This window comes from Marmota marmota, unplaced genomic scaffold, assembly GCF_001458135.2.
Source record: "Marmota marmota marmota unplaced genomic scaffold, marMar, whole genome shotgun sequence".
Taxonomy (NCBI): domain Eukaryota; kingdom Metazoa; phylum Chordata; class Mammalia; order Rodentia; family Sciuridae; genus Marmota; species Marmota marmota.
In genome coordinates, this window is record NW_025999932.1 from 3,019,455 (window position 1) to 3,039,865 (window position 20,411).

Sequence of the window (20,411 nt, forward strand, 5' to 3'; positions counted from 1 at the left end):
TCTCAGTTACATGATGCGGTTATAAATATTTTTACAGGAATGAGGGATTGCTGAGGCAGCACGGGCTTTTCATCAGCCTTTTTTGGTTTTCTTCTCAAGCCCAGTTAAACTGATTCTCCAGAGAAACAGATAATGCGTGATAATGTGTGCGCGTGTGTGTGTTTCCATTTTGCCCATCGGGTAACACAGGAGAATCGTATATTGTTTGCAGAGGTGAGGGAGGACCCAGTGGAACGATGTTCCTGAACATTGAAGCTCTTCATTGATGGACATTTCAAATATTTTTTTTTTTTAGCAAAAATCAGATTTCCACTCTCTCATCCTATTGCCTTGGTGGAGAGCTATTTAAGTCTGATAATCTGTTGCTGTAAGGGGCCAGAAGGTCGTCACTGGATGGCCTTAGGAATGGCCAGGGAGGGTCACACTCACTACCATCCCCATCAGCATCTCTTGGCCAAGTCAGAGCTCAGGCAAACCAAAGGAATTTTAAAGTTTCCAAGACTTCTTGACTGGTGTATTTCCATAGATTCGCATACTCTGAAATTAAGTAAGAAATTAAATTGTGAGATCTCTCAGAGGGAAATTCAGAAGTTCAAATGTGAAAATGTTATAGTATCGGTCAATATCACATTGTGGTGGTGCACACCTGTAATCCCAGTGACCATGGAGGCTGAGGCAGGAGGATCTCAAGTTCAAGACCACCCTCAGCAACTTAGTAAGATTGTCTCAAAGTAAAAAATGTGGGCTTGTGGCTCAATGGTAAAGAATCCCTGGTTTCAATCTTCAGTACTAACAAAAGAGAGAGAGAGCAAGCGCCTTACTGCCTCTAATCCTCTCTGGCATTTCCATCCTGCAGGGATCTTACTCCCCATTCCTTCCCTGCCACTCTGCTGGTCTGTGAAATGGCCCTGAACTCTGCGGGCACAAGCCCTGGTCTGAACTCTGGGCAGTGGCCGTCTGCGTCAGTCGTGTGGCCTGCACATGGACGTGGGCATGTTTATGCCCAGTGTAGCTTATGCATCCCTGGAGGTCTTGGGTCACCCCAGCCGATGTTTGCCAGGTACCTCACTCGGCAACCTCACATTAAACCTTTATTGTCTGAACGAGCGAACAAGGAGAGCTTGTCACGGAGACAGCCGCTCATCTGAGAGGTGTCTGTGGGTGAATGGTCACCTGAGGTGCAGTGACTCACTGTTCTTCCTTTGAACCAGGTTGTTGTTTGGAAGCTGAGGTCCTCGGGTCACGGGGCCTTCGGGTGTGGGAACATACTCCCCTGCATGGTGCTGGGAAGGACTTTGATTGTCACGTACAGAGCAGAGGAGTGCAATCTGATGTCAGCCTGATAATTTTTTATTTTGCATGCCTTCCACGTGACCCTTTTGGTTAGGATGGCCATCCATTTTAAAAACACCTGTTAAATTGCCTTTCAGAATCCTACATCTAGCCCGGCATTAATCTGTTTATCTCAGAGTGACGGGGCTTCTGCTGTTGCTACTGGATTGTGGCTTTGACTCTTCCCTCTGACAGAGCGGGCCAGGGCAGGGACAGGGCCCTGAGATTTCAGTCCCTACCCATATAGCCACCGGGTGGTTTGTTTTCAGAAGGTTCCAGCACAGACCACTTGGGTACAAAGGGTCAAACACAGTCCAAACAAATGGTTGACAATAATAGGTACAAAGGACTCGTGTCCTCAGTGAATGATTAACCACAAGTTATCATAAACAAAAGTGTTCCATACGTTTGACAAACAGGCTTGTCACAGGGCTCAGGGAACACGGAGGGCACATCGTTTGAAATGAGGTGTCTGTCATCAGACATCAGGGTGACAGTGAAGGCTCAGTTTTGAGGAGTTTTCTTGTAATATGAGTAAAATTGGGGACACACATCACGTCTGCACCGCAGCTGGCAACGTGTGCCCCAGGACTGAAGGCACCCTGGGCACTGCACGTGGCGCTCAGCCATTCTCTGCTCAGCAGATGACTCTGTGCATACTCATCTCAGGAGGTGCTATGTGGGGATAGCCTTCCTCCACCCACAGTTTCTGTTCTCCTAAGGACGAGAGAGTGGTGGGCTGTGCCCATCACCCAAACAGAAAGACCGCCAAGCCATTTTGAAAAAATAACACTGCTGTATCTTCAAAGGAGCCTAAGACTAAAAGTGTCACTATATATATATATATATATATATATATATATATATATATATANAGACAGATATATATATATATATATATATATATATATATATATATCTAAAAGGACTCTTTTCCACAGATGTGCTAGGACATACACAGCCAAGTGCACAGGGCGGTCCCGAGTGGCCGACTGGGAAGATTGCTCAAATATTTTCCAGTACTTCTTTTTGCTGTACCAAAAAACACTTCTGAAGCTTAATTGTAAGAATTGGGTTGAGTCACACTTTGCAAATCACATAAGGAAAAGGTTTTTTCCTTCCTCAGGAGAAGGCAACCCCTGTGCGGGCTGAGTTATTTGCCCCCTTTTGGTACAAAAGGGGAGAATTAGGCCCTTGGTGCATGCAGAGAAGCCTTTGAAGTCAGGAAGCCTGGGGCCCAACCAGAAGCCAGGGAGGTTTCAGTGACTTATGAAATTATGAAAGTGGAAAGGAGTGGGCCCAGGTGACAGAGCTCAGTACAGACAGAGCTCCAGCCGCCCTGCCTGCAGACAGCTTGAGATGTGGTTTCTGCTCAGAAGAGCCCCACAGTCCCCCCATCCCCATCGCTGCGGCCAGTGCACTGTTTCCACGCACAACACAACCGGGCACAGCACTCCAGGACATCATGGTCTCCGAGGATAGTGACGTGGTTGAGGAACGGGAAGGAGAGGAACTGAGGCCACAGAGGGCAGGAAGCACCCGCTGTCCCCCAGAGTGTGTTCTGACCGTGCGTCTAGGACGGCTCTTCCCTGTGCTTTTCAGATCCCAGAACCTTGTTCTCTCCCTCTCCTCTTGGAAATACAGGTCTGAAGGGCTTCGAGGGGTTCCCACCGGAAGCACTTCTGTTATGGCCCTGCTGCAGGAAGGAGCCCTGGGGCGGGCACTCGCCCAGACATGCCCCCAGAGGTCCTGCGGAAGTCACCAGTGTTGGATCCGGCTCTGGACTCCCCCCTCTGCTGAGGTGGCGAGCTGACAGGTGCAGAGAGCTGACGTCCCCAGCCCTTTCTCTATCTGCCAAGGGGGGACCACAGCATCACACTTGGTCTTCCCTGTCGTCGGCCATGGGTCTCTGACAGGGCTTTCCCATGTCCACGACCTGGGTCTTTTCCTGGGTCCTGCCAAACACATCCCACCTCCCAGCCCCCAGGTCCTGTCTTCTCCACAGGGTCTGAGTCTCCTGGGGCTGTTGTAAGGAAGCACCACGAACTGGGTTCTGCAGCCCAGAATCCCAAGTCAAGGCCACGTGTCTTGAGCCTCTGGGCAGAGAGCTTCCTGACCTTCAGTGGGGGCTGCCTGCCACCACAAGATGCTCCCCCTGGTCACTTCCCTCCATGTACAAGGACACTCAACACACTCGACTAAGACTTGCTCCAAGGACCTCATCTTAACCTAATGACATTTGCAAAGGCCCTATTTCTAAATAAAGTTGCATTCACCGGTACTGGGGGTTTTAAGATTTTAACATGTCTTCTTGGGGGACACAATCCAACCCATTCCAGTTGGTAAACCTGCTTCTTCTTAATAATTTATGCTCATCTGTTGCTATATTCTCATCATAAGTCCACCAGGTGAAGACTCGATGTGGTTTGTACGGTTGGCTTTACCAACCCCAAATGCACACTACACATTTTGCCCCGGGCACTGGCCAAGACACATGTGGGCCCTCCAGTCTTGTCTTGTTTTGTTTCCCTTACGGCTGCCTCAGTGTGTCAAGGGGTCCCCAGTCACCCGGCACCTCTCTGCATCCCACTGAGCGTCTGCCGTGTGACGTGACCTGAGATGCTGGGGACTGATGAGCAGGAACCCAGGCAGCACTACTGGTATGGCACATGGGCACAAGCAAAAGGGGGAGGGCAGGGGTGGGGTGATGGCCTGGGGAAGTGGCCCTCCTGCCCCCTGGCCTGGACCACACACCACACCTGGCTTCTGCCCCTCTGTGAGCCAGCATGTCACGGGTGGATGGGGGTTGGCCAATAAACACCTGCGAAGTTCCCAGAGCAGGTCCAGACACACAGGGATGGTCGCTGAGAGCTTCTCACCACTACACTGCACAGGTCTCCCCTCTCCTGATGGCAGGAAGCTCTCCCTGCAGAAGGGCAGGTGTGCCAGGACCTGGAGTTAGGTGGCACTCAGAGGGAAGGTGGGGGAGGGGAGACGGGACCACTGGATGGGCTGACTGAGGAGCTCCGTCACGCTCTGCCGAGTTTTCCTGAGCCCTGGGCTTGCTCCTGTCCTGTCCTCGGCTGGTAGAGAAGCGGGTCTTCTCTAGTGGTCTTCTCTAGTAAGAAGACCACCATCTCACATCCACGTTTACCCTGGGGTGCTTCTCAGGCAGCCTGTGCATCTGTCCTGTCCACCATGGGATGGACAGTCCTGTCCTCCCTGTGCATTCACACAGGTCAGTTTGGGGCCGTCCTCATCTCCCCACACAACCTTTGACCACAGTCTGCACTCTTCCTCTGAGTTCCAGATAGTAAACATCTCAGGCTTGTGGGCATGTGGCCTCAGTTATGCTGCTGCAGTGAAGACTCGGCCAGAGCCACCTGTAGATGAGGGGTGAGCTGAGCTCCAACAAGACTGTATCATAAAACACCTGCGCGGCAGGACTTGCCTGGGGATCCTAGTTTTTCTCCCCTTGCCTTAGACTATAAAATTCCCTTTGGAAATATGATATGTGAATTTGTGCGCATGTTTAAATAAGTTAAATCCAAACTCCTTTTGCCACTAGAATCAGCCCCCTCCCCAGATTCCGTGTCTGGCAGGAAAGGCCACACGTGACCATTCCCACACACCTAAAAACACGAGCTGAGCATGCATACACCTCACATCTGTGAGATTCTATTTTCCTAGCTGTGGAAATCTTACCACGTCACAGCTGTATTTATTTTCTTGGCTTTGGGTTTACTGACTTACCATCAGGTTTTCTCGCCCACTCATCCTTAGCCTGACTTTATTCCCACCATTGCTAACACTGCTTCTCAACTCCCGACCTTCCGGATCCGCCAGCGCTGGCCTCACCAACCCGCCGTCTCCCCCGCCTGTCTGGCGCCTCCTTCCACGCGGAGGCTCTGATGCTCCCCACTCCACCCTTGCTCTTGGGCTCAACAATTCCTTTTGCTCTTAAGAGCATTTTATCCCCCAAACTCCTGTCCCCATTGTGTGGTCCTGTCCATTCCCCAAAGCCAAGCCTGGTGGCCTCTGCGAAGGCTCTGTGCGGTCGCCACCAGTCCTCCCAGCGGGACTGTCGCGGGGCGGGGCGGTGCTCCACCTGCCCCTCACTCCTGCCTGGCCACATCCCTCTCCCGGCTCCAGAGGCTCTTAGGTCCCATCCCCAGGGACAGCAGCGTGCTGCCCCAGCAGTGCGACCCACCACGCCCGACAGGACAGTCGGCACAGAGGCCCTCACTGGAGAGTGAATGACGAATGCGTGACGAGCTCTCCCCGTCTTCCTCCCTACCCCGCCAGCCCTTCCATGCCAGTGGGAGGTAGCTGCTTTGAAAAAAGGGAAATTGTGTATCTGTACCGGAAATCCCGATTTCCTATTGCTGTTTCCTTGTAAGCTGAATCCTAAGTTCTTGGCACCGAGACATGTTGACCCTGGAGGGTGATGCTGAGATCACAGATTGCTCCCTGAGGCTGTAGGACAGACAGGTGGCTTGAAACCAAGGCAATACAGGGGCACATGGAGGGCGGAACTTATCCAGGATTAGAAAACAATGGATCAGAGTGTTTTCTTCTCTATCTTTTGGGGTGAAATACTCACACTCAAGACACAGCAGAATATTGGGGAAGTTAAATGATAGGCAATTTTGTGGATTTTACGAAGAACATTTTTAGGTCTTTAAACATACTAGATGTTGATTAAGAAAAAAATTAAGTTTTTATCCCTAAACACCAATTTTTCCTTCAACATTGATGGTTTTCAGTTTATTTTCAACATAGGATTATCATTACCACTGTTTTTGCACACATCCATTTTAAATGAAAAATTTTTTTCTGGATTAGAAATGGAAACAAAACATTCATTAAGAACAAAATGCATATATGATTCATGATGTGTTCATACAACCAAAGAGTACACGGTCTGAGTCTGCAAACTCCATCCTGCAGGCCAAATCCACAAAGTCAGAGAGGTCATTACATTTTTAATGTAAACAAAAATTTTTAAAAATAATATTTTATATCGTGAAAATCATATAAAACTCAAACTGCAGTGCACATAAAAAGTTTTATTAGAACCTAGCAGTGAATATTGGGTTCCTTATCATCTGGGCTGCTTCTTGCACTCACTGTCAGCACTGAGACTCTGTGTGGTGAAAATCCTCACTATCTGGCCCTTTTCAGAAGTCCATGTGGCAGACAGGGAGGCTCACCAATCCCGCACTGGGTGAGGAGCACTGGTGAGGAGCACGGAGCTCCCAAGGGCGCAGTCCCCACAATGCAGGCAAGTTCAACCCACTTGGGACCCCACAGAACAGAGGCGAGCTCCGGCCTGCGTGCGGGGGTGTCTGGGTGCTGCTCATGGCTCCCTGCTCCTCCACATGAGCTCTGGTGGCATGCACATGTTCCCTCAGCTCTTGGGGACCTCATGACTTGTGTTCTTCTCTGCACTGACACTATATTCTTAAAAGCTAACTTAAAATAAAAAGAGAGAGAGAGACTAGGAGGAAATAAAAAGGTTCACTAAATAGAGAAGTAAAAATAGAGGAAAGGAAATGTGTGAAGAGTAGCAGACAAGACAGTGGAGCTCCTGGACGTGCCTGAGCCCTGGGGGCAAGCCAGAGGGGAGCAGGAGGCCAGGGGCCAGGACGAAGCTTCCCAGGAGACGGAGGCTGAGAAGGTTCAGCCTGCTGCCCAGGTCTCACTATTTGTATGTAGAGGACATATTTTATCCCAGGAGGAAAAGATGGTGTGCATGTGTGTGTGAGTGTGTGTGTGTGCGTGTGTGTGTGCGAGTGTGTGTGTGAGTGTGCGTGAGTGTGTGTGCGAGTGTGAGTGTGTGTGAGTGTGTGTGCGAGTGTGAGTGTGTGTGAGTGTGCGTGAGTGTGTGTGTGTGTGTGTGTGTCTTGGAAAGATAAGGAGGAAACAGGAGGTGTGGAAGACACACCAGTTTCCGCGCTGGCTGCTGGGATGGCCAAATCCCAGACCAGCTTGCTCCCCCTGGAGTGGGGAGGCTGGAAAGGGCGAGTGACAAGAGCCTTGGGAGACAGAAAGGACGAGAGAGGTTCCATCTGCTTCTGGTGCTGTCCCAGTACTGTGGCTTCTTAGCTCAAGAAGCACTTACTCGGAAACCAGCTTTTCCCTCTACGTATGGTGCCGACCTTGGCTGGTCTGGAGGGAAGAGTCTTCATCCGTGTGGAAAATGCTCAAGGAAGCTGTAACATGAGACCCACTTTCAATACAGCAGAGCATGCTGCTGGAAACCAGCATCTTGCCAATGTTTGGGAGCTGTTCTTGACTGTGGAGAGAAAGCAAGGCAACGTTCTCCATCTCGACAGGTTGTGTGCTTCGCCGGACTCCTTTCCAGAATCCAGCTGAGTGTGGCGCGCTGTGGTCAGCCCGTGAGGGAGAGGAGAAGCCATCCTGAGAGACGTGGGCTCTGGCTCAGCGTACAGGGCATTCAGCAAGTCCAAGTGTGATGAGAACAGCGTGAAGGACTACACACCCACCACGGGAGCCGAGGTCACCTTCCTGCCCTTCCTACATGGGTGGTCTCCTTCTGGGTAGCTTTGGGATTCATTTTGATACAAGTCCCTGAGCCCCTCCTGTATTTAAGAGGGTCAGCTGAAAAGCCAGGGCAACATTGGGAAGCTGAAGCTCTTCACCTGCGATGTGAGACTCTTGCCTAGGAAGCTGGCGAGGTCCACCAGCCAGTCTGCAGGCCTGCGGGACCACGCACAGGCTGGCTCTCGCTCCTCAGCTTGTTTACAGAGATACTTTAAAAAGCCAACAAGAGCCTCACGTTTCATAACTTACTCGTTTCTTCCTCTTTCCTCTTTTTATTCTCTTCTAAACCAACGACTGTGTCATATTCTCACCACGTGTGGCCCTTGAGGTGTTTGTCCCGACTTTGATCTACTTTAACTTGTGCGATGGTTTAGATATGAGGTGTCCCCAGAAAGCTCCTGGGTGAGACAGTGCAGGAGAGCTCAGAGGAGGAAGGATTGGGTTATGGGAGCCGCAACCTGATCAGGGCTTTCGTCCGCCATGTGGATTAACTGGGTGGTAGCTGGGCAGGTGGGGGGAGGACAGGGTGGGTCAGTGGGGGCGTGACTTGGGGCATATTATTTTATCCCTGGAGAGTCGCCCTCTCTGCTTCCTGGTGCCACGTGCCCAGCCCCTTTCCGCCACCACATACTTCCACCATGATGTCTGCTTCACCTGGGGCCCCCCAGGAACGGGGTCGGCCATGGATGGACTGAGACCTTTAAAACTGTGAGCCCCAAATAAACTTCTCCTACTTAATATTGTTCTTGTCGAGTGTTTTGGTCACAGCAGTGAAAAAGCTAACTAAAAGGCCCTGTGACTTCGAGTGTGTTGCAAGCCCTCCTGTTCTCCCTCCCGCTCTACGGAGGCAAGATGCGAGGGTCTGGGTTCACTTCAGTGCTGAGCTTAACTCTCCGTCACATTCTCCGTGGGCCGAGTGACACAAAGCCTGTGTTGCAACAGGGCGCACTTCCAGGCTCTCTCCTCCCAGGGCAGCAGGCCTCCGAAGCCAGGAGTGGCCTCAGGTTGACCAGCGCCGGCTCACCTGGAGGCGGGAAGCTTGTCTGTGCTCGGTTCTGGAAGTCACTTCCTTTGCTGCTGGCCAGTTGGGGGGAGTAGTAAAGGGGTGTGTGCGTGTGTTTGCTGAAGGGTATTCAGGCATTGACTAGAACCAGAAGGACCTTTCCTTTGATCCCAGGTAGTCATTACAGCAATGCCAACTGCGGAGACCTGTGAATGGCAAACCACTGTTTCAGACATGATTACTCCGGAAATGACCTCCGAAGGAGCTGGAACCATCCAAAACCAATAAACCCATGCCAGAAACACCACCCATCTTATTTATATTTCACGTATCAGCGATGAAAGGACTGTTCTGGTTAAGGAGATCTGTAGGTGTCACACATTCAGGCTTGCACCCAACTAACCAGGGCATTGGAAAGGACATTTGACACGGAATGATGAATGGGCGCAGGTGTGCCGTGCCGCCGGGCGAGGTTTGGGCAGCCCTGTGTCAGGCAGGTGCGTAATGGACGTCCTCTGGGCGTGCTCAGCCGTTATTCGCACATCTTGGACTTTCACTGAGGCTCTGACTCTCATATCATTGGCAGCAAATTGAGTTTTTCCCAGTTGATTTCGTTATGGAGCAAGGTGTAGCATATTAATGAGTGATAGTCCCATCGGGAGATTCGCTTGAGAGCAGTGAAATCCAAATTGGCTGTTAAGATGTAGGCATGGGAACATTTCAGAAGCGGAGAAGCCGGGCCGACCCTGCCTCTCCGGCAGCCCTCCTGCTGCCATAGCCGACACCAATGTATGCTCTTCCCATCGACCCCCACGCCCGGTGTCGCCCCTGCTCTGGCTTCATGGCCTCTCGAGCTGCCCCGTTCCTCCTTGTTTTCTCCACTGCTTTCCTCATGGGTGCCTTGCACTGTCCCTGGATAGGAATGTACTTTTACAACAAAAGACAGCTTGCTCAGAGGGCAGAGAAGGTGCATTTACTGAGGTCTCCATGTCCCTTTGTGTTCGCTAGGACCTGGCTGGAGTGCCTGACCTAGGACCATTAGAAAAGTCGGACAGACAGACAACAGGGGATCTGCAGGAAAGGGCCCCTCCCGCAGCCCTGGGAAGTGTTGAGGGCCCACCCTGCACAGGCTTCATGGGGAACCACCTGTTTCCAAACTGCTCTGGAAAAACTAAAGAAAAATGATTCCACCTTAGACTGGTGTGCAGATGGGTGTGTGTGAGGGTCCTGGTGAGTGGCTTGATTCGCCACCGAGAAGGGAATCCTAAAGAATCGGGAAGCCACACCCGTCTGCCGCATCTAACGTTCCTTCCCATGCCCTTCTATCTGGCACCCTGCTCTTCCTCACCTCCCGACACTGCTGTTCCCTTGGTAAATGTTAGCACCAGGGACAGAGTGACAGAAAGCTGGTGGTGACGGGCACGCAGTGGTGGGAAAAGGTGGGCGTGGTGGAACCCTAATATCCCTAATACCTGATGCTGTGTGGTGCAACCAGCAAGCAACACATGACCTCATGTAGGCGCCTGAATAACTCCATGGCGTGTTATTCCCATCGTACAGATGAGGAAATGGAGACAAACAGGCTGAATAACCAGGCACCTCTCGTGTTGGTCAGGATTCCCCAGAGAGGCAGAGCCCACAGGACTCGCCCCCAAGCCCCCACCCAGAGTCACAGTGAGGAACTGGCACGGTGCTGTGGAGGCCAAGGGCTCCCAGTTTCTGCAGTGGCTAGCAGGAGGCCCGGGGGGCCTGCGGGGTCCAGTCTGAGGCTGCAGGCCGAGCACCAGGGCGGAGAGCCTGTGTTCCAGGGTGAAGGCTGCAGGGTGGGGATGGGGAGACTAAGGACATGCAACCACTGCTGTCCCGCTCCTCACCAGGCAGGAGGCCGCCTCTCTTGCCTCAGTTGATCGCAGAGGCCCACCCACACGTGGAGAGCCACGCTCTCTGCTCACTCGTCCACACACCCAGTTAGGACGTCCCCCGGTTGGCTGAATTTCTGGGCATCCCATGGCCCGGTCAGCTTGGCACGTTGAACTCCCCATTATACCTACCCCAGATGGCTAGCTACTTGAAAGATGCTGTCAGAGCTGAAAAAGAGCCACCCCTTCCCCCTGCATCTCTTGGGCCATGGGAAGTGAGAGGCAGCCCTCTACCAGTGCAGATTGTTCCCAGGCAATAAGGTGTGTGAGGGTCAACGAACCCTGGGATAGAGTCGGCAGGTATACAGTTGGCGTTTCCTGTGTTTTGCACACTAAGCGATCCTCAGTGAGTCAAATGCAATTTGCCTTTCCAAACAGACGGACAACAGAGGCCTCCGTGCACCTGAATGTGCACTTCCCTCTCAAGCAGCCTCGGCACGTCCTCAACTCTCAGCGAGCCCCGAGGGGAACCTATTCTTCATGCTCTTTTTCCTTTCTGGGCGCAACTATCCGAGGGGAGATGGCTCACAGGCACCTGACGTGGCTGCCACATTTCATGAGGTAAGTCTTCCACGTTCCAAGAGGAAGGCGGGTCTGGTATTGGACGGCGCACGCAGGCCTGCACTCTCCTGGTGCTGGTCAGAGGGAAAGCCCCCATGGACCCATAGACGCACGTGAGCACACGTGTGCTCGCACATGGACACGCAGCCACCAAAAATGAAAAGAGGAGGCAGAGAGAGCCCTGGGTGGGAACCAGCACCCCTGGGATCTCTTCCACTTTCTCAGACAATTTTCATGTCAATGGGAAAATAGAAAATGTGAATAGGAGCTTGTTTTTCAAATCTGAGGGAAGATTCTATCTTTACCCTTAATTCCAGTGTATTCTGTGAGAGCTGTCAATTTAGGTAGGCTTTCTAAACGAGACTCTTAGCTCACCTTTCTTTTAGGGGGAGGGTGGCTTATTGTCACCCGTGGAGCAGAGCTACCCCTCCCCCCGCCCATGTCTTGAGTGTGACCTGAACCCAGAGCCACACTCTCTCACACCCAGCCTCATCTAGACAATTCCCTCCTGCGTCATGGTCGCAGAGAACGGATGGCAGTGATTTGCTTCTGCTCAGAGGCAGCACAGGCCAGGTTCTATCCTTCCGTCACTTTGACAGTCTCTTTCTGCTTCCCCTTGTCCTTTCCTGCCACCAGCCAGATTTGAGGCAGGGGGTTCTTACCCACCCCACGCTGCTTCCACAGCAGCTCAAGCCCGGTCTTCGTCCTCCAGGATGAGCCTGTCCAGCTCCTGTCACGTTGGCCTAGGACTCCATTTCTGGGTGTGTCTCCGTGGCTTCTTCCTAAGGCGCCTCTCTCATGATAGACCTCGACTATTTTTTTTTGAATAATGGCTATCGGGGCTCCTCTAAGAGGTCCAGTAAATACTCTCAATTCACAAAATGGGATTCTAAATGAACTATCAATTTGGCAGATATCAGCCAGAGTTAAAAACAAATATTCTAATACAATATTCGACCGTGAAATTGTTCATTACTTGAATTAATGGCCGTGCGGTCCATGGTCAAAATTTTCCTCCCTATCAGGCAGTGGTCACAATGACACACGGGCCTTCCCGTTACTTCACAAGGGTCATCCCACACGTGTCTCCCCAGTTGTTCCCAAGGAGCATCCCTGTCCTCCCAGGGCCATGTGAGGAGGCAGGGTCCTCTGGGGAAAGACACTTGTGGTTCCACATTCTCCACTAAGTTCTCAGCAGCCATAGAACTTCCCCACTAGGTCTGTGGGTTGGTCAGGGTTTCAGAGGTGAACCCAAGGGATGAGGAAGTGGAGGGATGGGTGGAGGGATGGACGGATGGATAGCTCTGAAAGGGTATTTGTGGGGGAAATCGTCCCACAACAGGTTGCTGCAGACTGGAGACCCTGGAGGCTGGAAGTGTGTCCAGTGCCCCTGGAAGCCTGAGGCTGGGAAGGCTGGTGTACTCCTCAGTCCTTTGATGTCCTAGGGCAGGGGGCGAAGAGCACCCAGCTCCGGGGGAGAGAGGAAATCCTGCATTTGGTCCTCTCTCAGCCCCAGCTGGAGGATGGAACTTGCCCCCTGTGGAGCTGGACTTCCCCACCTGGGCCAATGACCACTGCCATCTCCTCCAAATGCCCTCACAGACCCACGCAGAGGACTGCTCTCCCAGTTCCCTGGGTGTCCCTTCCTTCAGTCACCATCACCTCTGTGTCGGAGATTGCTCCACTGGGGGAGGAATTTCTTTCCTTTGCAGCCCCATCCTGATTCCATGTGTGCTGTGAGCTCGGTGGTGGTAGGTCAGATACTATTCCACTGCTACATGCTGTAAAAAAGACCAGCACTATCATTCAGTAAGATGCACGGCAGTGGAATGGGGCAGAGGAATGGGGCTCAGCTCTCAACCCCCAAGGGAGTGACTTTGGGAAGCTACCAAAGCATCCACGAGAACGCTGCTGTCCATGAAACCTGTCACTCGGTCCTTTCCAGAGTCCTGACCCAGGGCATCCCTTCACAGTACAACTGTGTCTCCTCCGACACTGTCAAGCCCTGTCATTCAGCTTTGGAACTGACCACATGTACTAAACTGGCACTAAGGCGCTTAATTACCTCCAAACCCCAAACCTACCTGAACCTTGGGGTTTTGTTCAATCTGGAAATTGAAAAAGAGTGTCACACCCTCCCAAGGGAATTGTTTTAAGATGGGTTCCAGGGACTCTGAGCAGAGATGAAGGAGTGTTGCCAAGAAGCATGGCCCAGCGCTGGTCTCGCTGCCCGGGGTGGGTTGGCTGGTGGGTCAGCGTGGAAGCACTCCTGGCCTCGAGTTCACATTTGTAAAGGACATTCAGCTCTGTCCTGCAGAGTCCCGGGTGTGTGAGGGAAAAGGACGGGAAGCCAGCTCCAGGAGTCCCCTGCCACTGGAGCACTGTGCACTGCTCCTGCTGACCCAGTCCAGCTCATTCTTAAAGACACAGGAGAGACGGACAGATACCTGTCTGAGCCTGGACCCTTCCCACCTTCTGTGGGAATAATGAAATGATGGTTCACTAGAAGAACATTCTGTTGCTCGCCGTGTCGCCTACCCTGGCTTTGCCTGCTGTCCTGGGGCGTGGAGGGTGTCGGTCTGACTTCAGTAAACACGGTGGAGAACCCCACATCCTCTTCCTTCTCTGTTGTTCCCTTTGGCAGCCTCTCCTGGGAACCTGCACTTATTTCGAGGGCAGCTGTTTGTATTTGTAGCTAACTAAATCGGCTGAGCAGGAGGATGCGGGGCTGGGATCGGCACAGGTGGGTCTAAGACAATTTGGAAGGCTTGCTGCCCTTTTATTTGTGGACTTAAACTTTCAGAATAAGTTTTGATCTCATCAGGTTTCAGAAAATCTAATGGTCGAGCGGCCGTCAGCCTCAGGCTGATATTAACAGCAGGTTAACAGCGACCTGCAGTGTTGGGACTGTCAGCCCGTCATCTTGAGAAGCAGGCTGCTGATTGACAGCTTTGGGTGGCCTTCCTGGGATTTTCAGACTTTTGCCTTCAGGAAATAAGATCTCACTTTAAACACAGAACAATTCAACAAAGTAGGTGCCAGGTCTGTTAGTATTCCTCAACTGTGGATGAGGTCGAGGCTCGGGACAGGTCAAGGACTTGCCCAAGATCTCAAGGTCCAGTGGTGAGACCGGGCAGTGAGCCAGGCCTCTGACCCAAGCCCTCCTGCCTCTGCCCTCTTGAGATAGGCCTACCGGGCACGCTTTGCCAAGTGGAAAATTCTAAGTGACTCTGGGCTCCCACAGATGGACTGTGTCGTGTCAATGACGTGCCTCCCTTTGAGAACAAAACAACATCCCTCACGGTTGTCCCCTTGTGCGTAGATGGTGGCAAATGCTTGTTTGCCAGGCCTTCCGTCTCCACCCTTCTGTGTCCCATTGAGATCATGGAAAGGCAGAGTAAATAACAGAGGAGTCAGCGCCTCCCGGGTGTTTGCTTAAGAGTAGTGTTCCAGGATCCGCACCAGATAGAGACGTCGGGCGATGAATGAGCGGCTCCCCAGGCCAGGCGCCAGCCACTGCTGCTCTGTGCCCAGCGGTGTCCTGGCCAGCATGAGGTCACGTGTTCCCACAGGACATGCCCTCAGAGAAGGTCACCTTGCCAGATTCCCAGCTAGTCCTCCTCATCCCACAGGCAGGCAGGGGCCCAGGGGGAGGTGCAGAGGGAAGCTCAGGGCCACATCAGCATGTCCCGGTGTCAGGTGGAGTGAGCAAGGTGAGATCTGGTCAAGGGGGAGTGGCAGGGGAGGTGGCTGCCAAGGTGTGGGGCTGCCACAGCAGAGGAAACCGTGGGAAGGATTGTCCAGGGAGGGCCGTGGGACTGGACGGGGGAGGAAGCCCAAGGCTGGCAGGGAGAAGCCCAGAAGTGGGGAACCCCGGCCCAGGAGCTGGCCCTGCATCAGGCTGCTCCAGGGCCCGAGAGGAATGGGCCGCCTTGGGTCTTGGTGTCATAGCACCAACTGCTGCATGGAGGGCAGGAAAAGCACCGTGGTTCTGGGATCCAGTGTGATGGGCTTCAGCACCATCCTGGTTTCCACAGATGCAGCAAGCAAGCAAGAGAATCTGCACTCGACCAAAATGCACGGTGCCAGACCAAATGCAGCGAGGCAGGCCACACGCTTCTTTGCATATTTAATGATTATCGACTTTTTAAATTGGTTTTAAAATAAAACAGCTTCTGGGTGAATGCAGACGTGCGAGGGTGGCTGAAGGGGTGGTCGGTCCCCACCTCCTGCAGTCATCCCCCTTCCACGCCTCAAGCTCACCTTTCCCCCAATTTCCCATAAACATGTATTTTCAGTGCAAATTGTTTCACAACTGAACGTGCTGTAGATAGAGTCGGGTGGCACAGTGAACAGGCTTTTCATAAACAAGGGGACTGTGAGGCGCTGCAGTGCCATCAGATAGCCAGCTGCCTTCTGCAGGGAGCCCGGCCTGCTGCTCTACATAATAAGAACATAAAGAGTCGCATTTTATTGATATGTGAACAGTTTATTGCTTTCTGTGATTTAACATCTTTACCAAATGTGGTGGATTAGACTCTCCATTTCATTAAAGCAGGATTGCTGGCCCTGTTTCATTATCGCTGTTCTGATCCTCAAGGAGAAAAAAATCTTGCACACAGCTTTTAGCTACTTAATTATTATGGTGGGCAGCGATCGCAAAATTGACACGGAACTCTCTTTGTAGAAATACACAAAGAGCGTGGTTTTCTGCATAAGGAGTGGAGACAGCAGAAGACTCTCTCCTTCTGCTGATGAATAGATGGCCTCAGTGGGCACCGTCTTTCAGCTCACATGCGGTTTGGAGACCTTGTTGGTTCTGGGCCGGGTGATGGTTTGTACTGATGTGCACTGACTCACAGTCAGACACAACCGAAACAAACAAGACCCCTATTTCATGGATGGAAAGATGGAGAACGTCAGTGTCACAACTCCCCCAGGAAGAGTCACGGTCCAACAGGAGACCAGAGGAGGGTTTACGACCCTCCTAACTGACCATTCGTTTCCACCCGGGAGCTTTTGAAGACATGGCGGCGGTCTCAGTTCCCCCTCAGGGATACCAAAGTGACTTTCTGCTTTTCCCCTCTCCTCAGGCTCCCAGGAGAAACTTGCTTGTCCCTCCTGCATGTGCCTTTCCTCCCCCACCCCTTGCCTCTGGGGCAGCCGCACTCCAGCAGCACAACTGGCCGCCTCAAGTCCTGGGGGCCATGCTGCCGTGGCACCGAGGGGCACGCTGTCTGATGCGCCTCATCTTTTCTGTGCACATGGGCAACGAACAACTCAGCGGCCACGGGAACCACGGAGATGCCTCCAGAAGGTGGAGAACCCACCCCACAGGGCTGTGGCACACAAAAGACACCACCGTGCAGAGCCAGATGCCCTTCCCAGCTGGACAGCACCCTGGCACGCCAGCCACGCTCTCTGGGATCAGAAGTGGAATACTAAGGGGGCTCTCCTGGTCACATGTCGTCCTCCAAGGTTCTCCACTGGCCTGGGAAGCTTTGCAGACACACTGATGCAGAGCCTGCTGCTCGGAGCTGTTTCAGTCCGGGTGGCTAAGAACCTCCCCTCCGACGGTATGTGAAGCCAAGTCAAAAGCCCACTGCTTCAATGCTTGGGGTGGAAATGAGTAAACTCTAGTTGGAAACAAGAGTACAGAGGCCCAGAGAGGCTTCCTCTTGTGTTTGGGTCACACAGCTCTTTGCTTGCACAGTGATTGCAGTCCTGATTTTCTTAGCCCAAAGTTGATATCCTTCAGATACAGCTCTGAGCCCGGCTGAATATCAGAATCACTAGGAGACTTGAATCAGGACTGGAGTCTGGATTTCAACCAATATCAGGCACTCTTCTTTCTAAATCTCCTCCTGTGAATGGAATGTAAAAACTAGGTTTGAAGTCAATTTTACTACCCTGCAATCAACTGTCTCGAGCTCCCTGGAGTGCGTGTTGACAGGGTTGACTCTAGGACTCCACCTCAGCTCACCAAGGCACAGTGTGTGACCTGGGGTCCGGGAGCCGGGTTTGAAATCCAGATCAAGCCCTCTGGCAGGCCTTCCGTTGTGTCGTGATGAGCGTCCTCCATTACATACCCAAGCATTTAAGGCTGAGTGGCTCTTCTGGTCCTCTCCGGGTCCCCTCCCTCCCTCTGTCTCTCCTCCTTCTCCCCCGCTCTTTTTGTGTGTATGTGTCTGTGTATTAAAAAACCACTCTGCTGTCTCAGAATAGACTTATTTTCAGACTGAGGGTCTTTGGCAGAAAGCCATGTGTTATTTTGTCCTATTAGAAGGTTGTGTAAGAAGTACAGTCCTGTCCTTCACTCTCTAGTCACAAAATGATGGATATGTTTTAAAATGTTTTAATTTCTAATTTAGGTCAACTGGACTCAGTCCTTCTGAAATATCATTTTATTTAATTTCTTGATTTTATTTATACAGAGAACTGAGGATGGGGGAGTAGAGATAGGGACGGGGAAACACAAAGCAGAGGGACGGAGAGAGACCACGCCTGTGCTGAAGGGGACACACAGAGTCCAGAGCCAGGTGTCAGGAGGGTCAAGCATCGAGACCCAAAAGGAGCACTGAGGAGGGCAGGAGGGACGGAGGAGCACAGGGGTGCATCCAGTGACACCCAGGTCTGTCCTATTTGACCCTCAAGTGGCCGGAGAGGAAGCCCAGGTGTCAATGATTCATGTGGTGCCATGTGGGCCTGAGGGGACTTTACAGGAGCAGTGGCAAGGGACCACCGGGAGCCAGGTTTCCAGTGCTTTCTGTTTTGCTTCCTGATCAGCAGGTTTCATGGTCAGCACTTCGACCTGCAGGGTGAGGGACGTTGAAGGAAGTACCCGGAGGGCCAGGGCCTGGCCGAGCAGGGCCCTGGCTTTGCCGAGTTGCTGGATTGCCTGTCTCTGCCTGGTCTGCCGCACAGGGAGGCCCCACTCACGGAAGACAAAGGCGGTTCTGGTTTCCTTAGTTTTCTTTCTCCTGCCCAGTGTGGGCCAAAGCTCAAGTTCAACCTGAGGCCCGTGGCGGGGCAGATGGGCAAGGTGGCAGGGCGGTGCCAGGGCCACCAGAGGCTGCAACACCCTGGATGTGAGCACGGGGACCTCACCACCTGCCAGCGTCCGCTATGCTCCCCACTGCCCCTGTGAAGGGGAAGGAGCTGCAGACGCCCTTCCCAGGACCCTGCGGGAGGCCAGCACCACGGGCCTCCAGGGGCATTGGCTTTTCTCCCTTTCTTTCGGTATTTGGAGAGGGAGGGAGAAGCTCTTCTGTAGTTAGACTTGATTTGCAGGGTAAGGCTGACCCGGGAAGGCCCCAGCCAGGTCCAGTGTTCTGGGAGACAAGGGGACACTAGTTCTAGCCAGAGCAGAAGGCAGGACCTCGGATGAGGAGGGGAGCAGCAGGCGGCCAGTCAGAAGCCAGAAACCCGCAAGGTGCAGAGTAGAGAAGAGCGACAGGAGAGGGTCTGGGCAAGTGTGAGGCGCCTAGGAGCACCCTGGCCCCTCTCCAGGCAGGGGGTGCAGAGGCTCCCGTCTATGCTGCCTGCGCGCTATGCACACCTGTGCTTTCCCCAGAAGCGATAGGTGTCTCTGAACCCAGTCCCAGGACCCTGAGTATCCTCCACTTACATGGAAGGTATGTTTTATGAGCCAAAGGCATGTCATCTGCAGGACCTGGGAGAGAAAACGGGCCCAGGACCTGCTGTGTGTGCAAGTCTCAGAAATCTGTTTTCCTGAACAAACAAGCCAGTGGAAAGAACAAAGTCTGAAAGTGAATCATAAACTCTTGTTTTGATAGAGCAGAAGCTGTTTTTGTAAACAGGTATGTGGGATACTGGGGCACAGATGGTCCCCGAGGACCAGGAATTCAGCATAAACTTCCAGGAAGAAGCTAGTCCAGCTGACTCATCTGTGTTTTTCTTCTTCTTTTCTTTTCAATAATTCAAAGCAAAGATAACAAAAATTATTCAACATGCTGAAAACATCAAACACTGATTAAGGCTTCAAGTAAAGAGCTTTTGTTAACTCTCACAGAAATAAACGTGATAAATGGAAAAATCACCCTTAATGTAAAAGAAGAGCCCTGAGTGAGTTCTTCGTTCGTCTGAGCTAGTGGTGATGTTCTGTAATCCCAAGGCTTTATGGTTAGTGGACATCGTGGGCCTGAGAGAAGCCCTGGGACCTGGCAGCCTCCTTTATGAAGGATGGCCTTCCTTCCTCTTCCTCATGAGAAAGAAGTCAGAGCAGCCCCGAGCAGCCACCGGCTTCACTCTGAGGACACACATTGAAAATACGTCCCCGTCTGAAGGTCTCCCATCTAGGAAAAGCTCCTCCTTTGGGAGAGGCCCAGAGAGCCCAGGCTCTGCTTACAAGTCCTGCTCTGGGGACATCGGTCCACTTGTAAAAACTGGCTGACTTAAGAGTCCAGGAGGACCTAGTCAAGCAAAAGGAAAATAAGTGCCTCAAGCTTTAGACAAAATCATTTCAAAACCAAAACCAGGAAGGTTTCTCAAGTTTGAGATGGGTCGACCAATAAATGTCTCCCAATTTTGGGGTAATGCTAAAAACACACAATGACCTTCAGAAAAGACCTGAGCACATTCTGAGTTATTCCATTAGCATCTTACAGAGGGTCCCACAAACATCTGCCTAGACTGGCCTGGTAGAAACCTAGAAAGGATGAATTGTCCCCTTGACCACCTGGATTTTTTAAGTGATTAGAAAACACATGCTCTGTTTTGCCTCATCTGCATGCACGGCATAATTAAGGTCAAGGACATGAAATGACAACCATCCTCTGTACACACTGAGTTTTCAAACAGAGCTGTTTCACTGTCTCTTATGACTGAGATCTGTTGGTGAGGGTACAGGCAAGTCCCTTCCCTGTGTGATATGGAGTGACTGCAAGGTCCTGGGGAGGAAGTGGCTGAGGCCAGCATCCCAGTGAGCCGCAGAGGGCGGGTCCCTGGGCTGATTGCTGCTGCAGCTCTGGGGCACGGGTGACTTTGGACGAGCCCGTTAGGTGGGGCAG

General features: G+C 52.3%; 2 long non-coding RNA genes across 2 annotated transcripts; one reads left to right on the plus strand and one right to left on the minus strand.

Annotated features, from left to right (window-relative positions):
- Positions 1-13,555: 13,555 nt before the first annotated feature.
- Positions 13,556-17,598, plus strand: LOC125610350. The gene is made up of 2 exons (XR_001503347.2): positions 13,556-15,095; positions 16,476-17,598. It is a non-coding gene; the product is annotated as an uncharacterized LOC125610350 (long non-coding RNA).
- Positions 17,599-17,771: 173 nt separating this feature from the next.
- LOC125616030 lies at positions 17,772-19,095 on the minus strand. Its single transcript, XR_007346633.1, has 2 exons — positions 19,010-19,095; positions 17,772-18,713 (listed from the first exon to the last, which is right to left on the minus strand). It is a non-coding gene; the product is annotated as an uncharacterized LOC125616030 (long non-coding RNA).
- Between the last annotated feature and the right edge of the window lie 1,316 nt (positions 19,096-20,411).